General features: G+C 38.4%; 1 long non-coding RNA gene across 1 annotated transcript in view; it reads right to left on the bottom strand.

Annotated features, from left to right (window-relative positions):
* LOC122908613 overlaps window positions 1-13,158 on the bottom strand; it is a 219,900-nt gene extending 206,742 nt beyond the window's left edge. Inside the window, exons 1-2 of the long non-coding RNA XR_006384987.1 lie at window positions 13,026-13,158; window positions 10,775-10,811 (exon numbers count right to left, since the gene is read on the bottom strand). This is a non-coding gene — a long non-coding RNA (uncharacterized LOC122908613). The remainder of the gene's footprint in view (window positions 1-10,774; window positions 10,812-13,025) is intronic.
* Between the last annotated feature and the right edge of the window lie 973 nt (window positions 13,159-14,131).

Raw genomic sequence — 14,131 nt, 5'->3', positions numbered from 1 at the left:
TATACATTTTAAATTCTATTTTTGTTTAAAGAATGTTACACAAACTTGTAAAAACAATTCATATGTTGCTTATTACCTAGAAATTTAGCCCAACGTTCATAGTAGCATTGTCGAGAATAACCAAAATATGGAAAGAGCTGAGATGACCTTCAACAGACAAAAAAAGAATATGTGGTCCATATATACAAGGGACTATTACTCAGCCATCAGAAAGGATGAATACCCAGCTTTTTCATCAACATGGATGGGACTAGAGTAGACTACACTAAGTGAAATAACTCAATTATCATATGGCTTCACTTATTTACGCATCATAAGAAATAGCATGGAGAACATGAGGAGAAGGAAGGGAAAAATGAAGGGGGTGGGAATCAGACGGGGAGATGAACCACAAGAGACTATGGATTCTGAGAAACAGAGTTTCAAATGGGAGGAGCATGGGGTGATGGGTGAGCCTGGTGATGGGTATTAAGGAGGACCTGCATTGCATGGAGCACTGGTGTTACACACAAACAATGAATCATGGAACACTACATCAAAAACTAATGATGTACTGTATGGTGATCAACACACCATAATTTTAAAAAAAAGAAGAAGATTGAGGGAAAAAAAAAGAAATTTAAATAAATATCTGTAACATTTTCTATCCATTTGAGTTTTGAGTTGCCAAGTGGATTCTGGGCTTTATTTTTTTCTGAGGTAATTCTCTTACATTTCAATATCAGTACATGGCCATGGTGCCTGATTTAGGTATCCTTGTCTGAACAGAGTATTAAACCATGCAATTAAAAATCCTAAATCATACATAAATGGTTATTTTCTTTTCAAACATACAATTGCTCAAAAAGCAAACAGATTTTTTCCCTAAGTATATACCTTTTATGTGCATTTAGTTTGTATGAATTTCCATTACTGTAAAATTTTTTCCAAGTCTGTACTGATTCATCAATTTAAAAGTGATATTAATCTCTGCACCCCCAATAATATTTTGAAAATGATAGTAAATTGTAAATTGTATTTGTACTAATGGTGGCACCATTGTAGGTATTATATAGAAATAACAGCTCTGCTTTGAGGGACTGAGTCTTGCATTTTGCAAGTATTATTATACAAGAGTTTCAGAGATGCATCCCTTGTATAAAATGTGCCCACCCTGTAATTATATGATCATTGTGAAATATTCAGACAATCAAAACATATAAAGAAGAAAGTAAAAATCATCCATAAGCCTAACACTAAGAAATATAATTATGGTCTTTGAAAAAAAATAACTGCTAAAATGTTTAAACAAAATATTAACATATTTTCCTTATGATAAAAAATTAGAATAAGGTTAGAAGAAATACTATATTAGTTAAATACCTCAATCACTTAACTACTAATGCTCCTTAACTCCTGCTTATTCGGATTTATCTTCACTTCCCACTCTTTGATTTGAAAGGAGCACAACCAAATGCCTTCAGCCACACAGTGGTCCTCCTCAATCCCTTTCATTCTCCTTAAGACCAAGTCCCTTTGATTATACTTTGAAATACACCTCCATTCCTCCATCTTTGCTCTCACTCCCCTCATCTACTCCTCCATCATTCTGTACCTAGACTATGCAAGAGCCTCATCTTTGTCTCCCTGCTTTCTTCCATTTCTGTCCCTTTAAAATAGTCTCTCATTCAACAGCTAATTCCAGGCTGTTTATTCTAATAATCAAATTATTAGATTTATTTATTCAGTCATTCATGGTCTTGAACCTACTTTGTACTCCAAACTTTCCTAGGCACCAGAGATACATCAGTGAATAAAACAAATCTCCTCTCTTGATGCAACAACTTACAGGTTCTGGGATTTCTCAGGACTTCTCAGGCCTTCATGTTCTTTCTCAGATGCCTGTTTAGGGAAGACTTCTGTGTCCCCCAGTCCACCCCATCCCACCCCACCCCACCTGCTGGATTAAGTGCACATACTTGTATTTTCAGGATTTCCTGTGCATTCCTATAGCTCAGCAGCTATCTACACTATATTATCATGGTCAATTCCTTTGCATCCTTCCTATGTTAGACTATGAAGTCCTCCTAAGAAGGAACTCTGTGTTTCCACTCTTGTTTATTAGATGACATCATGACCCCATGACCTAACTACCAGTTATTGGAATACTTGTTTGGAAAAAAAAGGCCCAGAGAATTTAATTTCCGTATCATACAGAAATGAAGCGGCAAATAAAAAACCTAATGAAGCGTCTCAGGTTCAGAATTCCATTCTGGGTTTTTCTTTCTTGTAGCTCTAGACATATTTTAGAATCTGATTGGTAGAAAATGGCCCTAGATAAGGTAGGGATCACATAAAAGGGAACAGGTTTGTGGAGACTAAAAATACAGTTAATACCAAACCCATTTTTAACCTTCCAGCTGGGTGATTCTCTACAAATTAAATAAATGCAAGACTTATTTTCTTAATTTTATAATTTCTTAATTTTATTTCATAATTGATATGTAGGTCATGAAATATCTAGCCAGTTTTCCTGCAGGCAGATGAAAATGCAGTATGATGCTTAATGGTGGATTATATCCATGCAGTATGAGTTTTTATTTATTTCAATTACTGGCAATTTTCTGACTCTTCTCCTTGAGGTCTGGGCCTATCCCTTAGGCCTATTCATCTCCATCCCTTCTATTTTTCCAGGGATAGGAATGTAGTAGGGTGTGTTAGACAGTGGTTTACAGTCAAACATAATTGGTCAGATTGCTCAAAAAATATGTTTTTTTCTGAGATTCTGTCTGCAGAAAGAACATTGAATCCACATGTGTTGTTTTCTCCTGTTGCCATTGACATCCAACGGTCAACATCTGGTCTGTTTTTGGTTTTAAAAAACTTCTTTTTGTTTTGTTTTGTTTTTTGTTTTAATGTGGCTTTCCTATTTTTCTAAACTTATCCCAGATGCCAAGATTGTCCAAATTCTAACCTTTTTTCCAGGCTTTATTTTGTATGGATAATGGTTCAGTAAGTGATTATTATTACTTTCCTCTGCAAAATGAAAGACGATAATCCTTCTTTATGTTCTCTTAAGCTTTTCTAAAGATGAATTGGCTTTTTAAAACAAAATATTTTAAAGTAGAATTTTATGCTTTTTTAATTAAAGGGGTATTTTTTAAATAATTGAAAAAAGCTGGCTTAATATATCAGAACAATAATATATTCTTCATCTTGGCTCAGGAGGAATTGGCTTGATTTTGCAAAGACCAAAGTATTCATTTTTGTCGGTGTGAATTCATTCACCTTCTTAATCTTTGTTTAGAATATATAATATTGTATGGAAAGTGGAGATCGGAGAACTTAGGACACCCTTTGAGTTTAATTAGGAGGAAATAAAAATTCACATTAAAACTTGTCTTGGAATGACTCACAGATTCAACAAGGATCATTCTCCAAAATAAAAATGACCCTTTATTTAGGGGAAAAAAGATAATAAGAGGCTGTGACCAGCCGAGTTTTAATTCTTAAAGAACCAAAATTCTCTGTTCAGCCTTAACCCATGTGAATTTCTTAAATCGCAGCCGATTTTACTTTACAACTGGAAAGTATCAGGACCACCATGAAAAAACAGACAATAATTTGGTCTTAAAAATTATTAAGTAAATATTGATTTTTCAGGAGAAAAACTCAAACCACAGACATCCACACCCAATAACTAGCCAATCTACTCTAAGTGCCAAAGATGAATAGTAAAAAATAGAAAAAGAAACTATAGCTTTTATCCACACTTCAACAAGTATATTAAATACCAAAGGCAAATTTCAGTTATCTAGAGCTTAGACTGGTAAATACTTGACTTCTTTGGTTTTACAAATTTAATGTTTTTTAATTAAAATGATCAAAATAAAGTGCTATATAAATAATTCTCCTACAGTTCTTATTCCCTTTTCCCTATGACTAGGGACTAAGAACGTTGGTCATTTTTGCTCAAAAATTACTTGAAACTATTTAGTTTCTTTTCCTCAAAAATTAGCATAAATATTGCTGACAATTCACACTTCTATCTTATTGTCTTCCATTAAGAACATTTAGCCTGAGAAGGTACAAAAGGGGACACAAGTTCTATAGAGGGTTCATATTCAAGTTGATGATTAATCTTTTCAAATGTTTTAATGTTATTATGTCTAGAAATCATTTTCTGGTGCATTTTCTAATTTATGCCACCATATACCAGGATTTTCTTTTATGAAACTGATTTCTGTATGCAGTATTATGAATATGATTATTAAGGTTCTAACACATGATCTTGGGCACATAATAGAGCTGGTGTGCACTGCATGCTACAATTTGTCAAGTTCACATTTGGGAAAAATAGGATTATAGTGAAATATGCTTTGATGATAAGGATGAGAGTTTTTATCAGAAAATTAACATGCCCCCCCAAAAAAAAGAAAATTAACACGGTCCAAAGATGATTTATAAAATCGTCATTGTCCAGAAGTCAGCTCCATAAAAACTACAGATTATGTGAAAAGAATTCCCCTTGCTTCCTAATAAAGAAAATCCCCTCTGTAACTTCAAGGTTGGTTACCTGTCTAAAGACTTGAGTGTCAAGGATCATCATTAAAAGGCTGATTTTGGGGGCGCCTGGGTGGCTCAGAGGGTTAAGCCTCTGCCTTCGGCTCAGGTCATGATCTCAGGGTCCTGGGATGGAGTCCCACATCGGGCTCTCTGCTCAGCAGGGAGCCTGCTTCCTCCTCTTTCTCTCTCTGCCTGCCTCTCTACCTGCTTGTGATCTCTGTCAAATAAATAAATAAAATCTTTAAAAAATAAAAAAAAAAGGCTGATTTTGTTTTTCTCACTTTAGCACATAGTAAGTTATCTTTTAAAGCAAACTCTACTTATGATTTTAGGATTTACGGCAAACATGAAATTAGAGTCCAGTCTTCCAAATCATGTTCTTTCCATAAAAGTATAGAATCACGTGATTCCTGGTCTTGTATTTTCACTAGAGTCACAAGATTCCTATAGCAAACAATGAAAAATGAATAGAGACAAGATCGGAGAAAGAAAAAAGACCCCCCTTCCATATTATGTCCTAGCCAGGCACTTCGTTCTATATAATTGATTACTCTGAAATTGACTTCCGGATATTTAGTCCTTTTCATTTTTTTTGTTTGTTTGTTTTTCTTCATCTTCAGAGGGTTAAAAAAAAATGTTTCAGGTTAGAAGAAGTAACAAGTTAGGCATTAGAAATCAAAGCCTGCCAGATGATGCAAATGACATCAGTGAAAATATAACAGTGATGATATTAATGATGCACAAACAAATACAGCCCTGGCTTACCCTGTGACCTTGTATCCACCTTGCTTTACCAGAACAAACTCTATTTAAGGTGATCAAACCAGGTAGTGCAAGGCTTGAATTAGATTTTGGAGGGGAGACAACTCTTTGTTACACATCGATTGGGTTATGCAGCTCCTTTTCTTCTTTATAATTTTAAGTGTTTATCATGTAGATGTTGTTGAATACTGGCCATCTTTTCCCATCCTAACTGCATAATAGTAACACAATTTGCCTTGGATATCTATTAAGCTGGCGTTACTGGTGATGCTGATTGCCTATTATGTGTACACCGTTCCTTCCTGGGCAAGGAATGTGGTAAGGAATTATCTATTATCCTCGATATCCAGAAAAGGAAAAAATGGCAGGTGCTTGCTGTTGCAGCAGCTAGGATAAAAGCATATAACATTGATATTGCCAGTCATACACTCTCAACCCGTAAATCCACTTTGGAGTGAGGTATGCAAAGATGCAGGGACAAAGGAGATATTGTCCTGGTACAAATAGCAGAGACAACAGTTCCAGGGTCAGCACTGGCAATGGTTCCAATGGCAGAAAAGGTCCAAGATTGGGGGTAGCGGTGGTGGTGGGGCAATATCTGGCATCCTGCAGCTGTGGCCATAATTTTATCCTAGTGTTTCCTGAGGAGTAACTTTAGCTGTGTTCCTGGTGTTCAGTCTTTCTTGGTTCCTGCTTGTTTTCTGAGCCTAATATTAAAAATTTGCTACAAATTCTGTGAGTACCCCCACAAGCTTTTTGAGAAATTCCTTTTGTATTTAACTCATCCAGGGTCATTCTGGTTAGTTTGAAGGGGAAACTCTGATGGTTAAATGGCTTGAATAGAGAAGTTTTTGCTTTCTGGGTCTGGAAATACCCAATTCGTATGCTTGCTTTGGTGCAGATTTCATTCACTAGTAAGGAAATGTATTGAAAGCCAGCTGAATCTACCAACTGCTGATAAGTGCTTGCTGTCCATTCTAACCTCTCCAGAATTTTCCCTAGATCATCAACAAAATATTAAAAGTGAAATAACTTTCTCTCTCCACTTCTTTTTTAACTGGTAGGCTCAGTTCTTCCTTCTTTATGAAAGTTTTCTAAAGGCTTTGCTATAAACAATGCATCATGCATCTAAAGAAATCTGATCATTTGCTGTTATGCTCATAAAAATCTCCATCCCACCATTGTTCTTTCTAAGTGGCAAGAGCACTGGACCAGAAGTCTGGAGAACATACTTCCTAGTCCTTGTTCTTTTCCTAATTGATTTTTGACCTTCGTCAATGACTTCATCTTTCTTACATACCAGTTGCCCATGTGTAAAATGTGGGAAGGAAACCTCAGGAAGGTGGGCTGTTATCACTGCTTCTTGTATTACTTCTTACTTCACATAATCTTTCATAAGAAAATGTTTTAACAGGGAAAAATTTGCCCTATTCTCCCCAGCCCCTCAACAGGAGCATTATTATCCATCCTTCAATAGAACATAAGGAGAAAAGGGGGGCAATAAAAGCAGAAAAAGAAGAAAAAAACCCTTGTTTTATTTTGATAGAAGTTCATGAAATATAGCAACTCAGTTTCAATTTTCTGGAGCTCTGTATAATTAGTTAATCTTAATTATTGCCTAGAGAAACCAAACATGCATAATTCCAGGGCTTTAAAGAATTTCATTCATTAAAATAAAGGAGTCAGGCATAGGTAGAGTGATATTTTTATGAAGCACTAGACTTGTAATTTTCCAACATCTGTAGGGAGTTAAAAAACAATCACTATGATCATTTCAGTTACTCTGAAGCCAGAAATATGAGTAATCCTTAGACGTTTTATGGGTTCTACAAAATCATCAAATAGATTTTCAAAAAGTGTTTGCAGTAAGAACCACACCTCTTTTTTTCTGGCCATGGAAAAACCATGTAAAATAGATTCTCAATGAAGCCAGCATTGTAAGTAACAGACACAGAGTTTATTTTTAGAGGCTGGGTTGCCATTAGTACATGGCTGGACACTTTCTAGTCTGACTTAAACACACAAGAAACACCTTCCTGATCATTTATAGAGCAAGGTCTTGTCTCCACCCTATATGAAGTATAAAATATAAAGGTTCTAATAATAGGGATACACCTAATAAATGCACTGATGGGTGTTTTTTCTTTCGACACAATTAAATTACCCTAAGCCGTATCTAGTTAATGAGGCCTTAAATTGTCAGAAATAAATAGGTGCACTCTGCCTTAACTTCCCCATGAGGCAATGGAAGTCACTGCTCTTTTCAGCTACTTAAATTTATTTTGGACCCTCTGCCTCTCTAGTGAAGGTCCCTTTGTGTGAGACCAGTCAGGGACTTCCAGCTGCCTGTCTCCTCCCTAAGAGGCCAGCTACAGCGCCACAGGAGTCTCCTCTACTGGAAGCTGGCACTGTACTAACAAAGAAAGCTGGCAAGCAGCTGTAATTGAGAAGTTTAAGCTTGGGAATATTAGGAAAAGACACTTAGTTCTGCATCACCCTTGAGCATTTTTAGAAGGTGTGAGGTACTTCTGCTTCTAATTAAAACCAGAGGAAACACTGAATGAAGGCCAGGCTCACATGTAATAAAAGAGATGTGTATTTTGACAGGCTTGTTCCCTGGTAGTCGCTACATCTTTACCCTGACTTTTCAAATTTCTGTAGTAAGGGAGCGTCACTCTCATTCAACTTTTTAAACACAGAATAACATGACCATGTGCCTAAGGAAGGTGATATGATGATTTAAATTCCTATTAAAAGTATACGTGACCGACATTAGATTATTTCTGAAGGCAGGGTAGGATAAGAAGAAGAGTATTAAGATACTAAGAGTGTAAAAAAATGTTGGAAGTTGGCCAGGAAACATAATTCATCCACAGAATAACATGGGGAAGCTGGTATTTAGGAGGGAATTTTGAGCTAACTTGACGCTTACCCACTAGGCTTACAGAGAAGCTGCAAGGTGACTTTTGTTTTAACGGGGAACCCTTGGTCAGGCTTGACTTGATGTTCAAAGAGTACATCACGTAAATGTTGTCAACAGAAATCCCAGGCTGACTTTTTGTTTATTGCCAGTCTCTGTTATGTGAATTTCTTGGGGGTAAGGAGTATTACTGTTCTATACACCACTGGAGCCCAAGCACCTGAAAAGTGTCTGGTACATGGGAAGGACTCAATAAATATTTGTCTTAGGAAGGAACGAACAGAGGCCTATTGAGACCACCCAGTGACAGAAAATCTGGGGCATGTGGTCTTCGGTAGTCCAATGAACATGTAGCTATGTTCAAGAAGTCTGTGGTATAAACAAATGAATTTATAACATACCCAAAGCAGTGTGGTTATAAGAGAGTTGACACATCATTCGCTTGGCAAGGTTTATCTCACTATGTTCACTCACCCCAAAGCTTGCTCTGGCCTCTGACTTACCTCCCACAGCATGCAACTTTCATTCTTAAGCATGCCCCCAATCTAGCCACTGTCCCACCATGTCAAGTCCCATGTTCATGGTGTGGTAAAAATCTGAGAGTGAGATTAAATCTTTAGAGGAAGGAACTAATGGATCCACCTAGCAACAGAAGAGACTGAGGAAAGGGGAAGAGGGTAGAAAGAAAGGAGCTGCATGAAATCTGAGCACATGGAAAGGGTGATGGGAGCAAAAAAACTCTATATACTTTAAAATCTGGCTCTGGATTTGCCCTGTCTCAAATGCTGACTGTACCAGCCTGTAAAACATTTAGAGAGATGCACAACTGTGCAAACAAAGCAAATTGCAAACCAGTTTTAGTAATTTCTCAATGAAGGGATTACCCTGTAATTCTCTGTGAACCTCCTATTTTGCAAGCCCAAAGGGAAAATAGTTTGTTCTAGACACGTCTATTATTGCTTGTCCCACCCTAGGCTAGTTGGAAGGGAAACCGCCCTTGCCTTCAAGTCCCTGCTGAACACGCACAACCATGCTCACTGGCCTCCTCTATAAAATATGGTCAAAATAGTATCTGCCTCCCAAATTGTTATTGGGATTAAATGAATCATGTCTAGAGTTTTTAGGAGATTGTCTGGCACTTAGTAAGTATCAAATAAATGTCAGCAGTGATACTGACTGTGATGGTAAGAGATGACAGTGATGATGTTCATAATAATGTCAACACACTACTAGGTATGACTGACTGGATAGGACAGGGTCCTAGCCAAAAGCTACCAATCAAGAAACTGCATGTTGTTTTCTGATTTCTGTTGCCAGTTTCCAGCAGTGAGCTGGACCAGTCAGAGCCTTTCTCAGAGAACCAACCAGTAGTAACTGATAAAGGTCGTGAGTGGGGTGGCCCCAATGTGGCAGTTGAAGGTTACAATCGGAAGGAGAAAGTAACTGAAAGAAAGTGAAAAATAGGCATTATAAGAAATGCACAAAGAAACTGAAACACTTACAGAGAGAAAGAGAATGCAAACCCTGAGTGATCAGCACCTGGCCTGCCTCTTAATTCTGCTGCTCTCACTACTGGTTTCTTAAATGTTCTCCTAGATTCCAACCCTCACTCCTGACTTCTAGTTTTTTAGCTTTTTTTTTTTTTTTTAAGATTTTATTTATTTATTTGACAGAGATCACAAGTAGGCAGAGAGACAAGTAGAGAGAGAGGAGGAAGCAGGCTCCCTGCTGAGCAGAGAGCCTGATGCGGGGCTCCATCCCAGGACCCTAGGATCATGACCTGAGCCGAAGGCAGAGGCTTTAACCCACTGAGCGTCCCCTGACTTTTAGTTTTAAATCCATTTGAGTTTGAGTGGTTTTTATGTTTCATGAGCCCAAAGAATCCTAGCTGGATTTTAAAAATACTTTTTATAGTATAATTAGTCACACTACAAAAAATGAGTCAGACATTATCTGGCTACAAGACTTCCTTTCAACTGTGGTTTACAAGTTTTAGAGCATACCAATGATTACAAACACTGGTTAACAGATTCAGCTGTTTATGCACATTAGAATTTCTATGGATAGTCCCTCCTATGTAATTCCATCCTCATGGCCACTACAAAGAGATGGTGATGTTAGTGATCTGAACCCAGGACTGGGGAAGCAGAGGAGAGTCAGGCAGCGCAAACTCAAATGCCTACAGGGGACACTAATGCATAAACCAAGTACAATTTAATACAGAATGGTAGCAATTCTGCCAGCTGAAGAGGCATACCATCCTGCGTCTCTCTGGGCCCCTTCCCAAGAAGAGAATTTCTCCTCAGATCAGTCTTCTATTGACGGATGGAAATATGTTTCCAATATAAAAACTGGAAATCCAAAATTTAAAAACTTGAATCTTCTGATTTTTAAATGTTGGAAACTAATTTAATTTTTAAAACTAGATATGGTCTGAGGAAAATGTATCTGCAGACCCAGCTTTATCTGAGGCTGCCAGCGTGCACCCTTTGATTTAATGGGATGAGAAGTCCTCTCTGGTAAGGAGCTGGATGCCTCACAACTTACCGTATTTCCTAAGTCCCCAGCTGGCTATATGGTTACACTGTAAAAAGACAAGAAAGGGGAGAATTTATTTTGAGATGTTTTGCCTGAGGGAAATGAAAAAAGTACATCAACATTAGTCTAAAAGATTCGAGAACAAGTTAGCATAATTATCATCAAATTATGGATCCTGGTAATAATGCATACATAATAATGCAATAATGCCTTTTGTATTGCAACAAAACTGTGTTGTGTCTCCTAGCATATTTTTATGTCATTTTGCAATTGTCTTCTCCAGCATGTACATTTCAACAACGATGTCTAAGAAAATCACAGTGTGTGGGTAATTTTTAAACTTTTTTTTCCTGTTCCTAACAGATTCAGATTAAACCCATGGCTTTTAGAGTTATATCTAAACATACTCATTGTCTATGGTAGGAAAATAGTTTAAGTGATATATACGTGCATTTTAATTTCCCTAGAATGATGTGCTCTAAGTTGAAAAAAGAATTTTACAGAATAACCTAATTAATTGCAATAGAATATACATTTTGAAGTGCAGACTATATATATAAAACATGATACAAGGCATGGCTATCAGATTATAATTCAGTCATAGTCTTCTCAGTGTGTACTACAATTATCCTCTTATTTTCAAAAGACTGTATCAGCCCTCTCTATGAAATGTAAATCTTGGTATTATGTCTTTTGCTTTAAATTTGAAGAATTTAAACAGTTATAACAGAGAGATTAACTTCCTTCCACATCTTCTCTCTTAAAATCTGTGTATCTAATGCTGAAGACAAATGATGTAAGAGAATCAGTTAGTGGTATTTAAAAACTCTAGACCTCGTATGAATAAGTCTTCACTACTTTCAGTGTTAACCCCAACATGTAAAGTGTTAATCCCAATTTAGAAGAGTTTACTACTGTCCTTGAAGAAGAGAACACTGAACAAACAGAAAATCAGCAACTGTTCTTAGACCCATTAGGGACTCGCGTTGGAGGGCAAACCACCCCTGAAATCTGAGAGAGACAGGTGATGACAGGCAGAATAACAGCTACCCAAAGAAGTCCACATCCTAATTCCTGGAACTTGTAACTATGTTACTTTACACAGCAAAAGGAAATTAAGATATTAGGTGGAACCATGGTCAATAATCAACTAATATTAAAATACAGAAATTTCTGATTAGGCCTAATGCAATCAAAAAAGTACCTCAGAAATGGGAGAGTGAGACAGAAGAGAATCATAAAGGTGGCAGTGTGTAAAGTTCCCTGCCCTATGTTAATGGTTTGGAAGATGGGGAAACAAATTCACCATCAGGGATGCAAGTGGGCTTCAGGAAGTGGAAAAAACGCAGACAAAAGATTGTACCATGAACTTCCCCAAGAAATGTCACCCTTCCAACCAGCCCAATGAGACCCATGCAAACTTCTGACTTCCAGAACCAAAAGATAATAAATTTGTTTTGTTTTAAGACATCAAGTTTGGGGTAACCTGTTACAGTAGCAATAATAAAATAATACACAGGCTAATCCAGAGAGTCTCAGCCCTGCTGCTTACCTGAAGCAGAGGCCACTACAGCCATAATACCAAAATGCTAATCTTTGCAAACCGCTGGAGGGTGAATGTGGACTAGCTGAGAGTGAGAAAGTCCTGGGAGCTGTAGTCTTAAGAGAGGTCCCAACATTTTCATGGTTTCACCTCTAGGAGCCCCCTACCAGGTTCTCATAATGATGTAGGAGAGCTCACCCAAGGCAGCGGGAAGGGTAGACCAAGCAACACAAAATCCACCCAGAGCATGGAGTGCGTGAGTGGCTCCGTCTCTTGATTTTGGGTCAGGGCATCTCAGGGTCACGAGATCAAGGTTTGCGGCACTGGGCAACATGCTGAGCATGGAGCCTGCTTGAAGACCTTGTCTCTTCCTGTCCCTCTGCCCCCGCCACACACACACACACACACACACACACACACCCTTGCGCACGTTCTCTCCCTCATTCTCCCTAAAAAGCAAGCAAGCAAACAAACAAACAAAAAACATCCAGAGCATTCTCCCTAACAAAGGTTTATCCCTTAAGTTTACCCCGTGTGAAGTATAACTTGACTGTTTTTTTGCGGGTAGTCTCTCCCTTATCCATGGAGGCTACTTTCCAAGAACCCCAGGGGGCACCTGACATCTCGGATAGTACTGAAATGCACCTACACCACGTTTGTCCCACCACGTACATACTCGGGATCTCCCTCTCAAACTTCCTTATTGTGTTTACTCACCATTCTTCTTGAGATGATGTGAGACGCTCAAACGCCTGCGCGAGGAGATGAAGAGAGGGAACGACGCAGGCAGCGAGACGCTGGGACTGACCTTCTGCTGATTCGTCAGAAGGAGAATCACCTGTTTCTGGAGACTGACTCACGAAACTGCGGATGCCAAAACCGTGGATAAGTAGGGGACGGTCACATGAATAGCTCGGAGAAGTACTGGTTTAGGTGAGCAGTTCATAAAGTGCTGGGACCAGAAGCATTACGATCATCTGGAAACCTGTTAGACCTACTGAGTGAGGGCCGAGGGAGAGGGAGAGAACGAACGGGGATGGGGGGGGTGGCAGACATTTGTGATTTTTTTTCAGACATTTGTGGTTTGTAAGTCTTCCAGGGGAATCTGGTGCAGCTGAAATTTGAGGAAGAGGAGATCTCACACAAAAGAGGGGCACCTGGGCGGCTCAGTCGGTTAACCCTCGGACTCTTGATTTCGGCTCAGGTCATGATCTCTAGGTCACGTGAGCAAGCGCTTTTTTGGGCTCTGTGCTCAAGTCAGCTTGAGATTCTCTCTCCCTCTCCCTTTGCCCCTCCCATCCTGCACTCTGTCTTTCTCTCTCCAAAATAAATAAATGAATCTTAAAAAAAAAAAAAAAAGAATCTTGGAACACTGCATCAAAAACCAATGATATATTTTATGGTGACTAACATAACACAATAAAAATTAAAATTAATAAGTAAATAAAAAAATTAATAAGTAAATAAATAAATAAAATCTTTTTTTTAAAAAAAAGAGGGCTCAAGATAGATCTCTTGCATCAACACAGGCTCTCTTGTGCGTGAGGTCATCTAGACATGTTTCTGCTTCCTTAGGGGGCATATGAAGAATGCTGCTAAGAACCAGCAGACCTGGAGTAGCCCTGCCATACTTGAGGATAAATGCCAGGAGCCAAAGGTCCAGGGAACCCCTTTGGCCAGGTTTGGTGGTGGAGAGCATGGCTGAGACTCAGAGGGCTGACAACATCTGAAACCACCGAGGAGGAGCCAAGGCAGCAAAATGGTGGATCAACCAGCCAGTTCTACAAAGACCCAGGAGTCAAAGAGGAGGGTAAGGTGAGCTT

This window comes from Neovison vison, chromosome 6 (genome assembly GCF_020171115.1).
Source record: "Neovison vison isolate M4711 chromosome 6, ASM_NN_V1, whole genome shotgun sequence".
NCBI lineage: Eukaryota > Metazoa > Chordata > Mammalia > Carnivora > Mustelidae > Neogale > Neogale vison.
This window is presented reverse-complemented; position numbering and strand designations above follow the sequence as displayed.